Here is a 15,417-nt window from a genome sequence, read left to right as displayed (position 1 = left end):
ATCCAAGAAGTCCAAGCTGCACTGAAGACATTGGTGAAAAACAAGCTTCCAGGAATTGACAGAATACCAACTGAGATGTTTCAACAAACAGATCCAGTGCTGGAAGCACTCACTTGTCTATGCCAAGAAATTTGGAAGACAGCTGCCTGGTCAACTGACTGGAAGAGATCCATATTTCTGGCTATTCCAAAGAAAGGTGATCCAATAGAAATTACTGAACAATATCATTAATATCACACATAAGTAAAAATTTGCTGGAGGTAATTCAAAAGCAGTTGCATCAGTACATAGGGAATTCAAACTGGATTCAGAGGAGGACATGGAACAAGGATATCATTACTGATGTCAGATGGATCTTGGCTGAAAACAGAAAATATCAGAAAGATGTTTACCTGTATTTTATTGACCATTCAGTGGCATTTGACTTGTGGATCATAACAAATTATGGATAACATTGCAAAGAATGGGAATTTCAAAACGCTTAATTGCACACAATTTGGAGCCTGTACATAGACCAAGAGACAGCCGTTTGAACAGAACAGGGGGATAATGCATGATTAAAAATGAGGAAAGATGTGGGTCAGAGTTGTATCCTCTGACTATACTTACTCAAAATGTATGATGAGCAAATAATGCAAGAAATTGGACTATATGGAGAAGAACATGGCATCAGGATTGGAGGAAGTTTCATTAACAACTTTTGATATGCAGATGACACAAACTTGGTTTCAGAAAGCAAAAAGGACTTGAAGCACTTAATGACGAAGATCAAACACTATAGCCTTCAGTATGGATTACATCTCAGCATAAAGAAAACAAAAATCCTCACATCTGGACCAATAAGCAACATCAAGATAAATGGTGGAAATATTGAAGTTGTAAAGGATTTCATTTTATCTGGATCTACAATCAATGCCCACGGATGTAGCAGTCAAGAAATCAAACGAAGTATTGCATTAGGCAAGTCTGCTGCAAAAGACCTCTTTAAAGAGTTAATAGCAAAGATGTCACTTTGAGGACTAAAGTGTGCCTGATCCAAGCCCTGGTATTTTCAATCACCTTATACGCATTCGAAAGCTGGACAATGAATAAGGAAGACCAAAGAAAAATTGATGCCTTTGAAGTATGGTGTTGGTGAAGAATTTTGAATTTACTGTGGACTGCCAGAGTAAGGAACAAATATGTCTTGGAAGAAGTACAGCCAGAAAGCTCCTTAGAAGCAAGGATAATGAGACTTTGTCTCAGGTACTCTGGACATGTTATCAGGAGGGACCAGTCCCCAGAGCAGAACATCAAGCTTGGTAAAGGTCAGTAAAAAAAAGAGGAAGACCTTCAATGAGATGTATTGACCCAAGGCTGCAAAAATAGGCTCAAAAGTAGCAAGATTGTGAAAATGGCTTCAGGACAAGGCAGTGTTTGTACATAGGGTCGCTATGAGTCAGAACCAACTTGGTGGCTCCTTATAACAACAACTAGTAAAGGTACATAGTAAATTAATATAGAAAAAGTGTATAACCGGTTATTTTATTTTGATGTAATATTTCAGTGTATCCCAGCTGCTTCACCTCCTCCTGGACACGTCTTCCTGTTTAACTCAACTCTCCCCCACTACCTTTTTGAGTCTATAGAACTAATGCCCTTAAAAAACAAAAGGATTTTTTTTTAATTTACAAGTTTCTCTCTTTTCTCTGAACTCCTATAGTACCATAATCTAAATCAAGCAGTTTATTTTATAGTTAAACCATATGTATTATTTTTATTGTTTGCAGGTAAGTTTTAATTCTCTAGCTAGACTACGAATGCCTGGAGCGAAGTAACCTGTATATATACATACATATATATGTGTGTGTGTATATATATATATATATTTGTTTTTCTTAGGTACTCTGAATACTGTCAGCACTGTGCTGGGCACATGGCAGTGGTGAGTAGATTCTTTCTTTAAAGTATTTGACAACCTGCTACGTACAACTTGTCTGCCAGCATTTTATAAACATAGTTTGACTTTGCATTCTAAAGCGATATGCTATAATGATTCTCTGCAAGCTGAGTTCTTCATAATAGGTAATAGATGATTTGGGAAAATATCCATAGGTAGGAGTCAAATTTCCTATGACACAGAGGAAATATGATTTACACACTTTTTTTTTCACCTATGGAGAATATGGAAACCCTGGTGGCTTAGTGGTTAAGTGCTACAGCTACTAACCAAAGGGTCAGCAGTTCAAATCCACCAGGCACTCCTTGGAAGCTCTATGGAGAAGTTCTACTCTGTCCTATAGGGTCGTTATGAGTCAGAATCGACTCGACAGCACTGGGTTTGGTTTTTTTTTTTTTTTTGGATGGAGAATATGTGTTCTTTCAGATATTTTATGTGTTGTTACCCTGAAAACTAACTATCGTAACTCAGGAATCTTACAAAGAAGTCTGGTAACTAGGTGCTATCTGAGTGGAATAGTGTGCACCCTCCAGAATGGCAATATTGCAAAGGTCATGTAATATAGATTAATGCAATCTGTGCATATCAACATTAAATCCCAGGTGCTGTGCTAAGTGTCATGAATACAAAACAGAATGGCATGCCCCTTAGTCTCTGAAAGCTTTCATTCTAATTAGAAAAGGTATATGTATAAAGAAAACAATAAAATTCCTTACTCAAAATAATAATAACCTCATTAAATGATATGGAGCCCTGGTGACACAATGGTTAAGTGTTTCCCTGCCAACCAAAGGGTCATCAGTTCTAATCTACCAGATTGCTCCTTAGATACCCTACAGGGAAGTTCTACCCTGTTCTATAGGGTCACTATGAGTCAGAATTGACCTGATGGCAATGGGTTTGGTTATGGTTTTATTAAACGATATGTGTTGATTATGGATGCCTTAATTCATTGATGGGACTACATACAGATGTTTGGTTAAATCTGTCTAGGTAGGGTAGGGAGGGAGGTTTAGGGTGCCCTATTAAAGAAGATGATATTTGACCTAAGGTTTGAAAGATAAAAGAATGATAACTGGAAAAGGACTAATGTGAAAGACAAGCTAAAAAGTTAGGAGAGTGTTTTCTAAGATATGGAGCGTGACCTGTTGTGGGGCATCACACCATCTACAAAATGTGGAGAGATGAGAAATAACAAAAGAGAAAGGTAGTTGAGAATAGATATTGAAGGGTCTTGTATCACAATTCTCTTCATTGCTGAAAACTCCCTAGTACCTCAATCCTGATTACTTCTCAAATCTCAACCAGAGCATGTAAAAAGATTTTAAGTTGGCTCATTCCAGTAATGTGGATTATCCAAGGATAAAAAAAAAAGAGGACAGTCTAATTTGCTTTAAATATCAATTGTAGCCTCCCCAAATACTTTAAATGTGTGCATTTTTCTTACTCAAAATATATTTAATATAATTGCTTGACTCTCCATTTTGTTCTCTCTATTGACACCCGGGGCCATATCAAAATCAGGAGCAAGTCAATTTTAAACACAGCAAGGAAGATCAGTGAAATATTGATAAGAAAGCAGGTAGTCATGACGGTAAGGCTATCATAATGTTCTAGAAGAAAATTAATTTAAATCAACTAATTTCATGGCATTCACAAAAATTTTACAAAGGAAAATGAGCTCTCTGGAGGGAGAACCCTACATTCATTTTTCTAACTCTCATATACAGTAAAATCTATAAAAGCCAGGACCCGTATAAGGACGAGACCTGTCAGAGAAAGACTAGAATATTTTCCGCTAATACAGAGCCATGACATTTCCAATCACCTCACATGCATGCAAAAGCTGAATGATGAGTAAGGAAGAAAGAAGAAAAACTGATGCCTCTGAATTACGGTGTTGGTGAAAAATATTGAACATGCCATGGATTACAAGAAGAATGAACAAATCTGTCTCAGAAGAAGTACAGCTAGAATGCTTCTTAAAAGCAAGGATGGCAAGACTTTGTCTCATGCGCTTTGGATATGTTATCAGGAGGGACCAGTCCCTGGAGAAGGACATCATGGTTGGTAAAGTAGAGGATCAGCAAAAAAGAGGATGTCCTTCAAGGAGATGAATTAGACACAGTGGCTCTAACAGTGGGCTTAAACATAGCAACAATTGTGAGAACCAGACAGTGTTCCCTTCTGTTACACACAGGGTTGCTATGAGTTGAAATCAACTCGATGGCACTGAATAACAACAACAGAAAGCAATAGAAACTGCACTGTGTCAAAGGCAGAAAACTTTCAAGATGCCGAAAAAAAAAAAAAAAGGCAGTGCTGTTGAGTTCTGGCTTTCACAAATATATAAATTATATAAATCATCACATATATTAATATTCTTTCTTTCTAACTAGTTTTGACAATTCAGTATTAGTTTTCTCCATTTCTCTCATTCTGTGACAATTTTTTTCTTTTTCTTATTTTTTGTGATATAAAATTCAAGTTTACAATTCAAGCCAGTTTCTCATACAAAAACCTATACACACATTGTTATGTGACTCTAGTTATTCCTCCTACAATGTGACAGCACATTTTTTCTCTCTACCCTTTATTTCCTGTGTCCATTCAACCAGCTCCTGTTCCCTTTGACTTCTCATCTCACCTCCAGACAGGAGCTGCCCACATAGTCTCATGTGTCTGCTTGAGCTAAGAAGCACACTCCTCTCCAGTATCATTTTATGTCTTACAGTCCAGTCTAATCTTTGAAGAGTTGTCTTCGGGAATGGTTTTAGTTTGGGGCTAACAGAGAGTCTGGGGGCTGTGACCTCTGGGGTCCGTCCAGTCCGAGTCAGACCATTAAGTATAGTTTGTTTGTTTTTTTTTTACTAGAATTTGAGTTCTGCCCTCCACTTTGCTCCATCAGGGAGCCTCTGTTGTGTTTCCTGTCAGGGCAGTCGTTGGTGGTACACAGGCACCATCTATTTCTTCTGGTCTCAGGCTGATGGAGTCTCCAGTTTATGTGGTCCTTTCTTTCTCTTGGGCTCATATTTTCTTGGTGTCTTTGGTGTTTTTCATTCTCCTTTGCTCCAGGTGGGTTGAGACCAACTGATGCATCTTAGATGGCTGCTTGCTAGCTTTAAGACTCCAGCTGCCACTCACTAAAGTGGGGTGCAGAACATTACCTTAATGCACTTTGTTATGCCAATTGACCTAGATGTCCCCTGAAACCATGGTGACCATTTTTTTTTTTTTTTTTACCATATTAAATGCATTGCCTCTTGTATCATCTTGAGACTTAGTGGGAAAAAAAAAAAAGGAACAGAAACAGAAAATGAGGTCAATTCTTTCAAATCTAACAGTCTGTTCTACTTGATCTTAAAACATGGAAGAGTTTTCTAGTTACATTTGTGTAAGTGGAAAATTATCTCCTTGGCAGATCATGTTGCACATAATTCTTTGTGAAAAGAAATATCCATAATTAGATATTGGATAAATTATAGCAAAATAACCTCTGAAATTAGAAATGTCCTATTTCTTTACTAACAGTACATGAAGCACCGTTATTGATTTTAATAGAACACTCTGAAAATAATAGGTAACAGAAAAATTACTATGTACCAATTACCATGCAGCATTGTTTCTTTTCTCTTTTATAAAAGATTTACTGAAATATAATTGACAATAAAACACACATTTAAAGTGTACAATTTGATGATTAATTGTGACATACACATATACCTCCGAAATTTGTGCCCCTGTATAATGCCTCTAATCTGTCTCTCCTTACCCTACCAATTCTCACATTTAGCAGCTTTCTGTTACTGTAGATTAGGTTTGCATTTTCTAGAATTTTATATAAATGTGAATATAGACAGTATTATATATATGTGTGTGTGTATACCCATAACCTGTTGCCATCGAGTCAATTCTGACTCATAGCAACCCTATGGGACAGAGTAGAATGGTCCCACAGCGCTTCCAAGGAGGGCCTGGTGGATTCAAACCACTGACCTTTTGGTTAGCAGCCATAGCACTTAACCACTGTGCCAGGGTTTCCGTATGTGTGTATATATATGTGTGTATACATATATATTTCCCAGGAAAGGTGATCCAACCAAATGTGGAAATTATAGAACAATATCATTAATATCACATACAAGCAAAATTTTGCTGAAGATCATTCAAAAGCAGCTGCAGCAGTATATCGACAGGGAACTGCCAGAAATTCAGGCCAGTTTCAGAAGAGGACATGGAACCAGGGATATCGTTGCTGATGTCAAATGGATCCTGGCTGAAAGCAGAGAATACCAGATGGATGTTTACCTGGGTTTTATTGACTATGCAAAGGCATTCAGCTGTGTGGATCATAGCAAATTATGGATAATGTTTAGAAGAATGGGAATTCTAGAACACTTAATTGTGGTCATGAGAAACCTGCACATAGATCAAGATGCAGTTGTTTGGACAGAACAAAGGGATACTGATTGGTTTAAAGCCAGGAAAGTTGCACGCCAGGGTTGTATTCTTTCACCATACCTATTTAATCTGTATGCTGAGCAAATAATCCGAGAAGCTGGACTATATGAAGAAGAAAGGGGCATCAGGATTGGAGGAAGACTCATTAGCAACCTGCGTTATGCAGATGGCACATCCTTGCTTACTGAAAGTGAAGAGGACTTGAAGCACTTACTAATGAAGATCAAAGACCACAGCCTTCGGTATGGATTGCACCTCAACATAAAGAAAACAAAAGTAATCACAACTGGACAAGCAAGCAACATCATGATAAATGGAGAAAAGATTGAAGTTGTCAAGGATTTCATTTTATTTGGATCCACAATCAACAGCCATGGAAGCAGCAGTCAAGAAATCAAAACATGTACAGCGTTGGGCAAATCTGCTGCAAAGGAGCTCTTTAAAGTGTTGAAGAGCAAAGATGTCACCTTGAAGACCAAGGTGCGCCTGACCCAAGCCATGGTATTTTCAGTCGCATCATATGCATGTGGAAGAGGACAATGAATATGGAAGACCAAAGAAGAATTGACGCCTTTGAATTGTGGTTTTGGCTAAGAACATTGAATATACCATGGACTACCAGAAGAACGAATAAATCTGTCTTGGAGGAAGTACAACCAGAACGCCCCTTAGAAGCAAGGACAGCGAGACTGCGTCTTACATACTTTGGACATGTTGTCAAGAGGGATCAGTCTCTGGAGAAGGGCATCACGCTTGGCAAAGTACAGGGTCAGAGGGAAAGAGGAGACCCTCAACGAGGTGGATTGACACAGTGGCTGCAACAATGAGCTCAAGCATAACAACGATTGTAAGGTTGGTGCAGGACTGGGCAGTGTTTCATTCTGTTGTGCATAGGGTAGCTATGAGTCGGAACCGACTCGATGGCACCTAACAACAACAACAACAACATACATATATATATAATTTTTGGAGAGGCTTCTTTCATGAAACAAAATTATTTAGAGGTTCAATACATGGTGTAGCATGTATCAATGGCTTTACCTTTGTATTGCCCAGTAGTATTCCATTGTACGGGCATACCAAAGTGCTGAAAACAGACTATGCAAAGGCATTCGACTGTGTGAATCATAACAAATTATGGACAACATTGTGAAGAATGGGAATTCCAGAACTCTTAATTGTGCTCATAAGGAATCTGTACATAGATTAAGAGGCAGTCTTTTGAATAGAACAAGGAGATACTCCATGATTCAAAATCAGGAAAGATTGCATATTCAGTCTGTGCTGAGCAAATAACCTGAGAAGCTGGACTGTATGAACAAAAAAGCAGCATCAAGATTGGAGGAAGACTCATTAACAACTTGGGCTATGCAGATGATACAACCATGCTTGCTGAAAGCTAAGAGGACATGAAGCACTTACTGGTGAAGACCAATGACTCCAGCCTTCAGTACTGATTACACCTCACAAAAAGAAAACAAAAATTCTCGCAACTAGCACGATTCGTAGCATCATTATAAATAGAGAAAATGCTAACATTGTCAAGGATTTTATTTTACGTGGATTCACAGTCAACACCCATGGAAGCAGTAGTCAAGAAATCAAATGACATATTGCATGAGGCAAATCTGCTGCAACAGACCTCTTTGAAGTGTTAAAGACAAAGATGTCACTTTGAGGACTAAAGTGTTCCTGATAAAAGCCATGGTATTTTCAATTGCCTCATATACATGCTGAAGCTGGACCCTGTGAAGAACTGATGCCTTTGAATTATGGTGTCAGCAAAGAATATTGAATATACCATAGACTGCCAGAAGAACAAACAAATCTATCTTGGAAGGAGTACAGCCAGGATGCTCCTTAAAAGCAAGGGTGGCAAGGCTTTGTCTCAGGTACTTTGGCCGTGTTATCAGGAGGAACCAGTCTCTGGAGAAGGACATCATGCTTGGTAAAGTAGAGGGTCAAAGAAAGAGGAAGACCCTCATCACGATGGACTGACACAGTGTCTGCACAATGGGCTCAAACATAGCAATGATTGTGAGGATGATTGCAGGACTGGGCAGTGTTTCATTCTATTGTACATAGGATTGTTCTGAGTTGGAATTTACTCCATGACACCCAACAACAGCAACAATTCACCTGGTAATGATTTATCTCCACTTTTTGGCTGTGACCATTCATGTGTAAGTCTTTCTATCTACATATGTTTTCATTTCTCTTTGGTGACTATCTGGGATGGAATGCCTGGGTCATATGATAGGTGTAAGTTTAATTTTAAGAAACTGCCGCTGCTTTCCAAAGTGATTGTACATTTAAAATCCCACCAGCAACATCTGAGAGTTCCAGTTGCTTCACATCTTCAGCAACACTTGGTAGGGTTAATCTTTTAAGTTTTAGACATTCTAATATGTATGTAGTGGTGTCTTATTGTGATTTTAAACTGTAGTCTCCTAATGGATAATGGCGTTGAGCTCAATTTCTCATTTTATCTGTCACCAACCTATCTTCGGTCAAGTGTTTGTTCAAATTTTGTCCATTTTTTAATTAGGTTGCATGTGTTCCTACTTTTGAGTTTTGAGAATTCTTTGCATCTTCTGGATACGAGTCTTTTAAGAGATAAATAACTTTCATATAAGTTCTCTCAGTCTTCCATTTCTCTTTTCTTTATTTTGCGATGTCTTTCAAGTTACTGAAGTTCTTAATTTTGATGAGGTCTTATTTATATTTTTCCCCTTTCATAGCTTGTATTTTGGACTTGTATCTAAGAAATTTTTGCTTAATTCAATGTCAAAGAATTTATCTTCTATATTCTAGCACTTTTATACTTTTAGGTTTTATGTTTAGGTCTTTGATCCATTTTGAGGTAACTTTTCTTTGTGACACTGGTTTTTGTGAGTTGTTTTGTTTGTTTGCTATTTTGTATATCAGCATCAATTATAACAGCATTGTTTAACTATTTAGCTGTAATACTATGTTTTCTCCACTGAACTGCCTTTACATCTTTCTAAAACGTTAATGGACTGTATATGTGTAGGTCTATTTCTGGACTTTGTATCATTTCATTGATCTGTTAGTTTATTTACACCACCTCCACACTATCTTAGTACTTGTAGTTTTATAACAACCCTTAAAGACAGTGTAAATACTCCAGTTTTGTTCTTATTTTTTAATGACTGTTTTGCCTATTTTAGTTAATTTAGATATCCATAAGAAATCTGAGAATTGACTTGCCAATTTCTAAACACACACACACACTCCCGAGATTTTGATTGGAATTTTACTGACTCTAGCAATCAATGTGAATATAATTTATATCCTAACCATATTGAGTCTGACCATGAGCATGGTTATCGTTGTTGTGTGCCCTCAAGTCAATTCCAACTCATAGCAACCCTATATACCCTCCCAATTATTTAGAACAGTAATATTTAGAACAATTTACATCAATGTTTCATAGAGTACAGTGCCCAGGGCTTGCAAAACTTCTTCTAGATTTATACCTAATATTTCATATTATTATGAATGGCAATGATTTTTTTTTGTTGTTGTTGTATGTTGATTTGTGTCCAGCAAACTCATAACTAATTTGTTAAACCTAGTAACTGTTTTACTGGATACATTGGATTTTCCACACAAATGACAATGTTATCTCTGAATAAAGATAGTTTTTCTTCTTCCTTTCCAAAATGGATGCAATTTGTATCTTTTGCTTGCCTCATTGATACCTGTAGAATCTGTTATGATGTCACCTCTCATTCCTGATGTTATTTTTTGTCTTTTCTAATTTTTTCCTGGGTAGTCTGGCTGGCAGTTTGTCAATTTAAATGATATTTCAAAGAACAAGATTTTGGTTTCATTGATAATTTTATATTGTTTTCTGTTTTCTATGTCACTGTTGTCAGCTCTGATTTTTATTATTTTCTATCCTCTGAGTCCTTTCATTTTTATCTCCTCTTCTAAGTTCTAAAACTGAAAGATAAGTCCATTGATTCGATACCTTCATTTTTTTTCCCTACTATAGGCATTTACTGGAAACACCGGTGGTGTAGTGGTTAAGAGCTACTAGGCTGCTAACCAAAAGGTCAGCAGTTCAGATCTACCAGGCACTCCTTGGAAACTGTATGGGGCAGTTCTACTCTGTCCTATATGGTTGCTATGAGTCAAAATCGACTCGATGGCAATGGGTTTGGTTTTTGGGTGTAGGTGTTTATTGTTATATTTTCCCTCCAAATAATTATTTTACTGTACCCAACACATTTTAATATGTTTCTATTTATATTAAGTTTAAAATATTTTCTCATTTCTTTTTAATTATTGCATTGACTTACAGATAGTTTAGGAGTGGTTTACTTATTTTCCAAATATTTCAGGATTTTCAAGATAATCTAGTTTTTTTGATTGATTTATAATTACTAGTGATATTCTTTATCCTTGGCAATATTGCTTATTCCTAAATCTGCTTTTTCTGATATTAATATTGACCCTCAGCTTGTTTTGATTAGTTTCAGCACTGTTTATCTTTTTGTAACCTTTTAGTGTTAATCTAAGGAGCCCTGGAGGCCCAGAGGTTAAAGTGTTCAGCTGCTAACTCAAAGGTGATGGTTGGGAGAAAGCTGCTGGGTGGGAGAAAGATGCAGCAGTTGGCTTCTGAAGATTACAGCTTTAGAAACCCTATGAGGCAGTTTTAGCCTTTACTATAGGGTCACTATTTTTTTTATAGGGTCACTATGAGTTGGAATTGATTCCATAGCAACAGGTTTAGTGTGAAACTATCTGTGTCTTTAAATTCTAAGTATGCATCTTCAAAGAAGCATTGAGTTGGATCTTATTTTTTCATGCAATCTGACTATCTTTTACTTTTGAACATCTGTATTTAAGATTATTATTGATTATTATATTTTTAGGGTAAATTCATTATCTTTCTACTTTTTTTTTAACCCCATTTCTTTGTTCTCTGTGTCCGTTTTTTCCTACCTTCTTTTAAATTAATTGAATATTTATCATTCTACTTTATCACTTCTGTTGGTTTATTAGCTATAACTTAATTTTTTAAAAAATATTTAGTGATTGCTTTAGTGTTTATCGTGCACATCTTTAACTTGTCAGTTTATCCTCAAGTGATACTATGCTACCTCGTGTATAGAATAAGGACCATAAATGATATACTTTTATATCTCCCCTCCCATCATTTGTATTATCATTGTCATACAACTTTTCAATCCTTTATAAATATCTCACTGCATCATTAGACTTTTTTTAAATAGTCAATTATGTTTTTAAAAGATTTAAATAGGAAGACAGGTTCTCACTTGCACATTTACCCATGGAGTAGCCATTTCTGATGATCTTTATGCTTTTGTGATCCAGTTTCCATCTGATATCATTTTCCGTCGAACTGTAGGACTTCTGCTAATGTTTTCTGTGTTGTGGGTGTCGATGGTGAATTCTTTTAACTTTTGTTTGTCTGAATAGGTGTTATTTCACCTTCTTTGTTGAAGGATATTTTCAGTGCACAAATAATTCTAGATTGACCTTTAGTTTTTATTCAGTATTCTAAAGATCTTGCTTCTATTGTCTCATTTGCAATGAAAAATTTGCTGTCATCCTTATCTTTGTTCCTCCGTTAAAAAAAAAAAAGTATTATTTTTTCCTTTGACTCTTTTTAAGATTTTCTATTTATGATTGTTGTTGTTGTTAGGTGCCTTCAAGTCAGTTCTGACTCATAGTGACCCTACATACAACGGAACAAAACACTGCCTGGTATGCACCATCCTAACAATCGTTGCTACGTTTCAGCACATTTTTGCAACCACTGTGTCAATCCATCTCCTTGAGGTATTTTTTTTTTTTTTTTCTTTTCGCTCACCCTCTATTTTTACCCTGAGGTCCTTCTTCAGGGACTGGTCCCCCGATAACATTTCCAAAGTACCTGAGACGAAGTCTTGCCATCCTCCCTTCTAAGGAGCATACTGGCTGTACTTCTTTCAAAACAGTTTTGTTCATTCTTTTGGTAGTTCATGGTGTATTCAACATTCTTCGCCAACACTGTAATTCAAAGGCATCAATTTCCCCTTGATCTTCCTTATCCATTGTCCAGTTTTAGTATGCGTATAAGGCAATTAAAAATACCATGGTTTGGGTCAGGCACACCTTAGTCCTCAAGGTGACATCTTTGCTTTTAACATTTTAAAAAAAGTCATTGCATCTGATTTTCCCAATGCAATGCATCAGTTAATTTATTGACTACCGTTTCCATAATCTGAGAAGCTGGACTGTACGAAGAACAAGGCATCAGGAAGACTCATTAACAACCTGCAATATGCAAATGACACAATCTTGCTTGCTGAAAGTGAAGAGGATTTGAAGCTCTTACTGACGAAGATCAAAGGCTACAGACTTTAGTATGGATTATATCTCAACATACCAAAAAAAACAAAAATCCTAACCACTGGACCAATAAGCAACATCAAGATAAATGGAGAAAATACTGAAGTTGTCAAGGATTTACATTTACTTCATTATTAGTTTGTAGAAATTTGATTTTGATATATCTTGTATTTTTCTTCATGTTTCTTGTACTTCAAGCTTGTTGAGCTTCTTAAATTGTTTTAAGCTATTATTACTTAAAATGCTTTTTCTATCCCACCCCACTTTGGCGACACCAATTGGATGTTGTCCCATCTCGGTACTCTATTCTTTTTTTTTAATTATTTATTCTCACTGTGTCTCATTTTGGATTGTTAAACAATTAGCCAAAATTATAGTATTAATTAAAAGAAGAAATTCTCTGCAGATATTTAATACCCAAACAATTTGTTCTGATCCATTCTTAGAATTATTAGAATATAGGGAGTAGAATGTATTCTGAAACAATGCTGCTTTCCTACCTAGTATACCCCATTCTGTTTAATTTTTAATATTCATAGTCTTAATAAGTAGTTAATAAGACCTGTGAGTTTCCTTTTTTATTATAGATCTCATCCGATCATCCCATTAAGAGTCAGAGACCTGGCTGATAAACCATACTGCTTAAATAATGAAGGTAGATGCTGAGCCTACTAATCAGTGTTTCTCAAATTTTTATGTGCATATGTATCACATGAGGAGTTGATTAAAATACGAATTCAGTTTAGTTTAGTATAGATAGGGTGTGGCCTGTTATTCCTCATTTCTAATTAGCTCCCACACTATGCTGATGAAGCTGGTCTATAGGCCAAACCATCAGCAATGTTTTTGATATCATGAGTTCCTGAATAGAAGACTTTTCACGCTCTGTAATTGGATCCTACCTTGGTGCAAAGTGTATCCACAGTTTTTAGACTGAGGCAGAAAGTGAATGACCTCAGATCATACTCTGGTTTTTTACATCCCAATTGCCCAGACTCTTCAGAGTTCTCTTCAGAGTCACTGACCCCTTGATGTATTCCTGTGTTTCTGACACATTCCCACACTTGATTCTTCCTCTCTGACTGCCTTTACCTTAAAGCCCTGTTTCTTGAAAGTTATCATGGATCACCTGGATCAAAAGCTGCTGGGATGCTTATTAAGATGTAAATTCCTTTGACCTTCCTGTAGGGTAATTTCTGTGGATGATGCTGTAAAATCTGAAATTTGTGCTATGAAATAAGCACACTAAAATTGAAAACCACTGCTGTGTTGACTATGTGATAGTTAAGGTTATGTGTCAACTTGTCTGGGCCATGATTCTCAGTAGCTTGACAGTCATATGATGTTGTGATCACTTCCATGATAAAATTTGATACACTATGATCACCTCCATGTTGGGATCTGCTTTGCATAGCCAATCAGTTGAAGGGAGTTTCCTTGGGTGTGTGGCCTACATCGAATATAAGTGGACATTCTGGCAGGGCTCGTGGGCTTTTGCTCACTCTGAATCCTCCATCTGGCTCCTGTTTGTCTGACCTCTGGCTCTTGAGACTTGAACTAGCAGCTTACCTGCGGTCTTGCCTGCTGATCTTGGGATTCCTTGATCTTCACAACCTGTGAGCAAGAGCCTTGCTCTCTGACCTGCCAATATTGGGTTCACCAGCCCCTGCAGCTACGTGAATCAGGGAAAGCCTCTATTGTGACCCATGGGCTTGGGACATTCCAGCCTCTACAACTGTGTGAGCCATTTCCTTGATGTAAATCTCTCTATAAATATACTTATATGCTTTACTGGCTTTACTTCCCTAGAGAACCCAGCCTAAGACACTTGTGCTCTGGTACCAACGTATGTGTGCTTCTTTGTTGCTCATCTAAATTTAATTCAATGTTTTCTTAATGTCTGTGAAGAATGTCACCCAAGAATGCTTACACAATCCTAGGTACTAAACTCTGTCTTGAATTCTGGCTTCCATGTGTCTGCAAAAACTAATCTTTTCTAATACCTAACTTTTGTTTGCTTCATTTCCTGCCTTATTATCTTAAGCTACTATATATCATAAGTCCAAAATCAGTCTTGATGAGCTAAAATCAAGGTGGTGGTAGGGCTGACCTCCTTCTGATTCCTTGGCCAGTGGCCCTTTCCAGTAATGTCATCACACAGACTTCTGCTTCCATGGTCACATTTTCCCCTGTGACTTGGATATTCCTGTTTCCTCCTTATAAGGATCCTTTTGATTCCATTGGACTCATGTAAATAATACAGGATTATACCCCCATGTCAAAATCTTAACTTAATTACACCAGCAAAATTCCTTTACCATCTAAGATAACATACTCAAGGGTTCTGGAAATTATGACATGAACATCTTTGGGGTAGGGAGGACATTATTCAGCCTACCATACCATTTCTTCTTAGTTTAGTCTATGTGATATGACTGGGGCTAATTCCTATACCGTTACCTCCTGATAGGGTCTGAAATCTAGACTGTGAAATCTGAAAACTCCACCGTGATGACCACCATAGTCAGCTAAGTAGTGCGTGGGTGACCTAGGCTAAGCAAGTGTGATAACTCCTTAGTACTTTGTCTGAATAATTTCAAAAGAATATTCTCTTTCTACTGGTTTTGTTG

The sequence above is a fragment of the Loxodonta africana genome, chromosome 7 (genome assembly GCF_030014295.1).
Source record: "Loxodonta africana isolate mLoxAfr1 chromosome 7, mLoxAfr1.hap2, whole genome shotgun sequence".
Taxonomy (NCBI): domain Eukaryota; kingdom Metazoa; phylum Chordata; class Mammalia; order Proboscidea; family Elephantidae; genus Loxodonta; species Loxodonta africana.
Note: the sequence above shows the minus strand (reverse complement) of the source record.